The following is a 6010-nucleotide window of genomic DNA, read 5'->3' as shown; positions in this document are numbered from 1 at the left end:
TTCATGTACCTTTTTAAAAGTCATTTTTACTGAGGAAGTAGGTTACACATCTGTGTCTCATGGAAACATTAATCGTAATTTTTATTATTATCTGCAATTTTGTCTATTATTTACACGAACGATTTTTTTTATAAATACAAAGAGGGTATCAATATTTTTTGCACATGGAAAAAATTAAGTATAGTTAAGATACCTCATGAGACAAAATGTCAAGAAGAACATAACCAAAGTCAAATCGAAATATATGGTTAACACCATTCATATAAAATTAGGTTAGACATCACAAGACTTTGGTGATGAAGGAAGCTGCCTTTTTGTGTCATATAAAATGCATAGGTGCTTCATAACCCGAATACTTCAGTCTTTATATTACTTTCACTTGGATCACTAAAAATTTGATAAGCATTACTGTCAAGTTTTTTAATCAGCCTAATAGTTTGAGAGAAATTAAGTATAAAATAAAACAAGATGTTTCCGACGGTTCGAATCTGGTGGTAACATGATTTAGAAACAGCTGTTACCTGCTGTTTCATACTCATAGACTTATCAAAGAACGCTCCCAGATTCCTAACACAGTTCGCATCACTTAAAATAGTGTCATCGAAGGGTAGCTCATACTTTGAAAACTGTTTGACTCGATGTTTCGTAGCAAAGACGATAAGCTCTGTTTTGTCCTGATTCAGTTTCAGCATATTTGAAGTTATCCAGTCGCTTATCTCTGACAAACACTCTTTCAAACGGTCGGATAGATCTTCCCAATCACCTTCCGGTTTAATCCCTTGATATGCCATTTTCCTAGGTTTCTTCTGTAACCAATTCTAACATCCAACTCCTAAAATGAGTTTTACTTTTCGTTTTTCTATGTGTTTGTTTGTTCAACATTGGCAAGAAGAATAGGTAGATGGTTGAGATCTCACAAAACCTACTTCACCCTGAAGCATTTTCAATACTTAATTTGTCTGTTTGTCTCTTTTGTTTTTAGCCATGGCGTTGTCAGTTTATATTGCATTTGTGTGTTTGACTATCCTTCTGGTATCTTTCGCCTCCCTCATGAATCTCTAGCCTTTGCTAGTCTTGTGTGTTTTTATTTCAAAATTTTGATTCATTTGTATGTTTCGGAGTATAGTTTTGCGTCCACTTTGCTGCACTAGTATACATTAATGTTAAGTGGCCAAATGAAGAAATTGTTGCAGTATATTGCATTACTGTAACATTTGGTAAGGGACTTTCAGATTTGAATTTTCCGTGGAACTCGGTATTTCCGTTAATTAACTTTATTTTATATAAACAGTGTCAAGAGTGCAAGTAATCTAAAGTGCGTAATACATGTTATATTTTTGGTTATCATTTTCTCAGAAATCTACTTGAATCTGTTTTGACATCAAACTGTGTCATTATAATTCATACCAATCAGTTTTTAAGGAAAAACACAGATGAGTACTGAGAATACTTAATGTACATGACGCAGATGCACTTCTTATTAACCCACTCACACCAATTAAAAACAACATTGAAAACTCTCAAAAAGAAAGACGTTTCAAACAAAACTTGCTATAAAATGGGCCACTCAAAGCCATAGACGCATAAAGTAAACCTACAGCCTTCTGGAATAGTCAATTTACAGCATTTTAGGACAATTTACAGGTATTGTCTGTTCATTATATTAGTTTTCAAAACATTTAAAGAATTATTTAATGTTAATATTGAGCATTTAGAAATATTGATATAACTTATCAAATTGAGGACCTATATTTTTTGTAAATTTTATTGAAGCATAATTCATGTTTAATACAATGAAAGATAACGAGAAGAAAAATAAATACGAAAAAGGTGGTCTTAATATTGTAGATTTGTATTGTTACTTTCAATCGCTCATGACATCAGTTATAAATTGTAAACGGAATTACCGAAAAGTGCTAAAAAAATACCTAAATAGAATATTGAAACATTTTTGCTAGTATGCATACAGATACCATACATTATTCAAAACAGTCAGTTGTCGAGTCATTTTATTCAAAAAAAAAAATAATAAGGCAAACAAACTATATTTATATATATATATAAGAAAATTAATGAAAGATAATAACGGTTTCAATTCATCACTTTTACTAGTACTTTCACTGCTTTCATAGATCTTTAGGTAAGATGACGTTGTATACATATGGTACAGGTGTCCAAATGGATTTTTTATTTGAAATATGAATTCGAATGGTTCGTTGTTAAATATAAGGTCGAAATTTCAATCTTGGTAGGGAAATATGCTTCATTAAATATCTTGGACGTTTTATTTCTGTTTCATTATGAGACATATACGAGTCTAAATTGAAAACTACGTTCAAACCTATGATTGCGTTGGATCAAAACCGCATTTTATATATATATATATATCAATGTCGTTGCTATCTTCTCATATTTTCTAGGATAAGTATGCACTATGAATGTAAACTGTTGTTCAATTGGGCTAGAACAAGACGGACATTGTTTTGTTATTGATTTTTGTTTAATATCAGTACCTTTTGGTTTGGTGATGATAGAAAAAATTTAGAAACAGTTCATTTTTTGTTTACTTTTCTTTGGAAACAATTGAAAACAGATATAACTAGAGTCGAATTATAAGTACGTTTACAACAGAAATAAAACGTCCAATATATTTAATGAATCTAATTTCCCTACCAAGATTGAAAATTCTACCTTACATTCAACAACGAACCATTCGAATGCCTATTTCAAATAAACATTTCATTTGGACACCTGTAAATGTCTAACTACCTTATTATAGATTCCGTACAGATAAGATCGCATTAGAACAGCTGAACAAAAATGCAAGAAACGGAATATACACAGCTCATATAGACGTCGACGGAAAACATAATACAAATGAAGATGTAAACTATTAATAACTTTTATTATCTTTACTTGAATCTTTAACTTTTCAGAACTAATAGAGGATGCTCTCCATGTATTGTTGGTTTGTTCTTGTATTGGGGACCACTACAGCAGCGTTGGTAAACACCAATGGTTCGAATAAGCTTCAAAATGTTAAAGCTATGATGCTTTTGAAGACAAAGTAATCCAGTTATATGATCATACTACTGAATGTGTAGAGAAATTGGTGTGTATATTTGCCGCCTTACCAGAATCCGAACGCAATCAAATATCGAGCACTCCCTTAAGTCTCCTGATCAAAATTGTAACTGACAAGGGACAATTTCGGGACAGTTTGTTATATGCAGAAGTCAAGAAATTATTAGCTGAATATCCGAATATTGAACATCTTTTGAATGCAGCTGCAAATGGAAATTTCGTAGAAGGTGAAGATTTCTGTGCATTAATATACTCAAAATGTCCATATGAGCCAAAAGAATTGCTGGAAACTATCATCGATTTAGGGGATATTACCAAACTATTTACCAAAAATGTGTTTGGGAAAGTCATCGCAGATCAGATTGAATATAACTACACACAAGTTGGAATGACTCAAACAGAAAGGAGAGAAAAGAGATCATGTAACCAAGAAGCACTGAAAAAAAGTTGCGGTTCACTCGGAGGTATTTGTGCTTTGACCACTGTAGGATGTGCTGTCTGTGGCTTTTTTTCATTTGGAACATGTCTCGGTGCCTGTAGTCCTGCTGTTGCCGGGACGTGTGGATCAGTCGGAGGTGCGTGTAGTTTTTCTGCAGCTGCATGTAGATAAATACAAGTAAGTACATACAAAACATGAACAAAGTCACCCAGATGAATCAATAGCAAATTATAAACTCCTTATTTGTATACTTCAGATCAGAATGCATGTTAATTGTTTATTATGATTCGGTGAATAAAACAAATTGGAAAGTAAATTAACATTGTGATAATGACATTTTTTACTTAAGTACTTTATAAACTTTGATAACTATCTGACACATTAAGTAATTAAATGTCAGGTTAAATATATAGGGAAGACTTGTGGTATTATTGTCAATGAGAAACCACCTGAGGTCAAATGACACAGAAATGAACAACTATGGGTCAGTTAGCGTATCTTAATTGTCGTTTTGTTTGAAACAACCGTCTGAAATGCCTTAAATTCAAAATGTATCATAAAGAGATAAAACATTCTAAATGAAAAATAAAAAGATACTTCGTGCAAACTAGACCAGCATAAAACGACAACATTGGTGTCATAATACATGTTTAAGATAAAAAAAAAATACAATAAAGAATCAAAACACTATAAAAAAATTTGTAGCCACCAGATGATCCGGACAAATAAGCAGTTCTTTCTTCTTTTTATAGTCACATTCTATGGTACACGGTAAAATCAGGTAAAAGCCTAATATCAGAGAGGGGAATGGGATGCAATTATATTAAAGAATGTAGACCCTGTATCACCTGTGAACAGACATTCCATAATAATCAAGCGATTCTTCATGGCGGCAATTTGATGAAGTGATCAATGAATGAAACATAGCCTTGAACAAAGCATTTCAACAAATGTATGCATATCCGTCACATTCTGTATATATGTGTCTGTCCCAAGTCAGGATCCAATAAGTCAGTGGTTGACGTTTGTTGATGTGTTACATATTTGTGTTGTGTACATATTTATGCCGTTAGTTTTCGTTTGAATTGTTTAACATTTGCCATTTCGAGGCCTTTTATAGCTGACTATGCAGTATGAGCTTTGCTAATTATTGAAGGCCGTACGGGGACCTATATATAGTTGTTGATGTCTGTGTCATTTGGTCTCTTGTGTAGAATTGTCTCATTGGCAATACTGATAATATTGGCTATTGTTTTAATTTACCTGTTCTTTATTGCAGTGAATGGACTATCATTTACCTGGAAGAAATTGTTGTGTTAACTCTAACTGTCCGTTTTTTAAAACCCCTCATTTTTCTTAACATATTGGACAGCTAAAGGTAGCATAACTGATTCTTACATGTAAATGACAGTTAAGTCACTGACATAAAGAACTATAAATTTACCTTATTGTGTTCATCATGTGAATAATATATCAAAGGTACCAGGATCATGGAGAAAGAAACGCATTTTTTAGATAACCTATATAATTGTTATTTGGGGAAATCTGTAGTCCAGCATAAATTGATCGGAGCCAATTTCTTTACTGAAGTCTAGTTAAAATGGAAATAAACTCATCACAGATACCAGGACCAAAATTTTATATTTACGCCAGAAGCGCGTTTCGTCTACAAAAGACTCATTAGTGACGCTCGGAAACTATTTGTACATTTAAATGCGTATAATGTGCATATTTTTACAGGTTTGTTCTATATTTCTATACGAAAAAAAATCATAGAATCATGCTTTTGCCTAAGTTAACGCAAGATAAAACGTACAAGTATTTATCAAAATGAGTTACACCTGTTAAAAACAGTCAATAGGGAATGATGTCTTTTCAAAGCAAATCTGCCGCAGGATATCACGTATCACGTTTTGGTGACTTCTGAACAGACTGAATATTTTATCTCTATCAAATTGATGTTTCAAGCTGCGATTATAAACAGAACTACTGGTGATTTATCATAAAGATCAGAAAAAGATTTGAGAAAGAATCAGTACTGTATTAGGGGGGAAGGGTGCTGGGGATGTCATTTTCTGTCGATTACGGGTAGAATATGCGCGTATAGGCATCATTTGTATCCGATACTTTGGTAAAGGGTTTGTTAAATTAAATGATTTTCATATTTTGATTTTATTCATTCTAATTTAAGTTACAGAATTTAATAATTCGCAGTCAGTTCAGATAAAAAAAACCAATATGAAAATAAGTATTCCAACAAGAAGATGGAAAAAAATGCAGATTCAGATTAAATATTTTTTCAAAGTCTCACAGCTTGTATACAAATACACGTTTAATCATCGCAAGGGGATGCGGTGGGGGGGGGGGGGGGGGGGTGGCATTGTAATATTTGTTTGGTAGGGGTGAGCAGCTGAAACATCCAGTACCCCACCCTTTTCATATTTTTTTTTTTTCAAAAATAATATTTATTTTTTATGTGTCAATTAA

At 32.6% G+C, this 6010-nt stretch overlaps 1 pseudogene; it reads left to right on the top strand.

The window, feature by feature from the left end:
• Positions 1-2948: 2948 nt before the first annotated feature.
• LOC143084231 (mytilin-1-like) lies at positions 2949-3694 on the top strand (annotated as a pseudogene).
• The last annotated feature ends 2316 nt before the right edge of the window (positions 3695-6010 follow it).

The sequence above is a fragment of the Mytilus galloprovincialis genome, chromosome 7 (genome assembly GCF_965363235.1).
Source record: "Mytilus galloprovincialis chromosome 7, xbMytGall1.hap1.1, whole genome shotgun sequence".
Classification (NCBI taxonomy): domain Eukaryota; kingdom Metazoa; phylum Mollusca; class Bivalvia; order Mytilida; family Mytilidae; genus Mytilus; species Mytilus galloprovincialis.
This window is presented reverse-complemented; position numbering and strand designations above follow the sequence as displayed.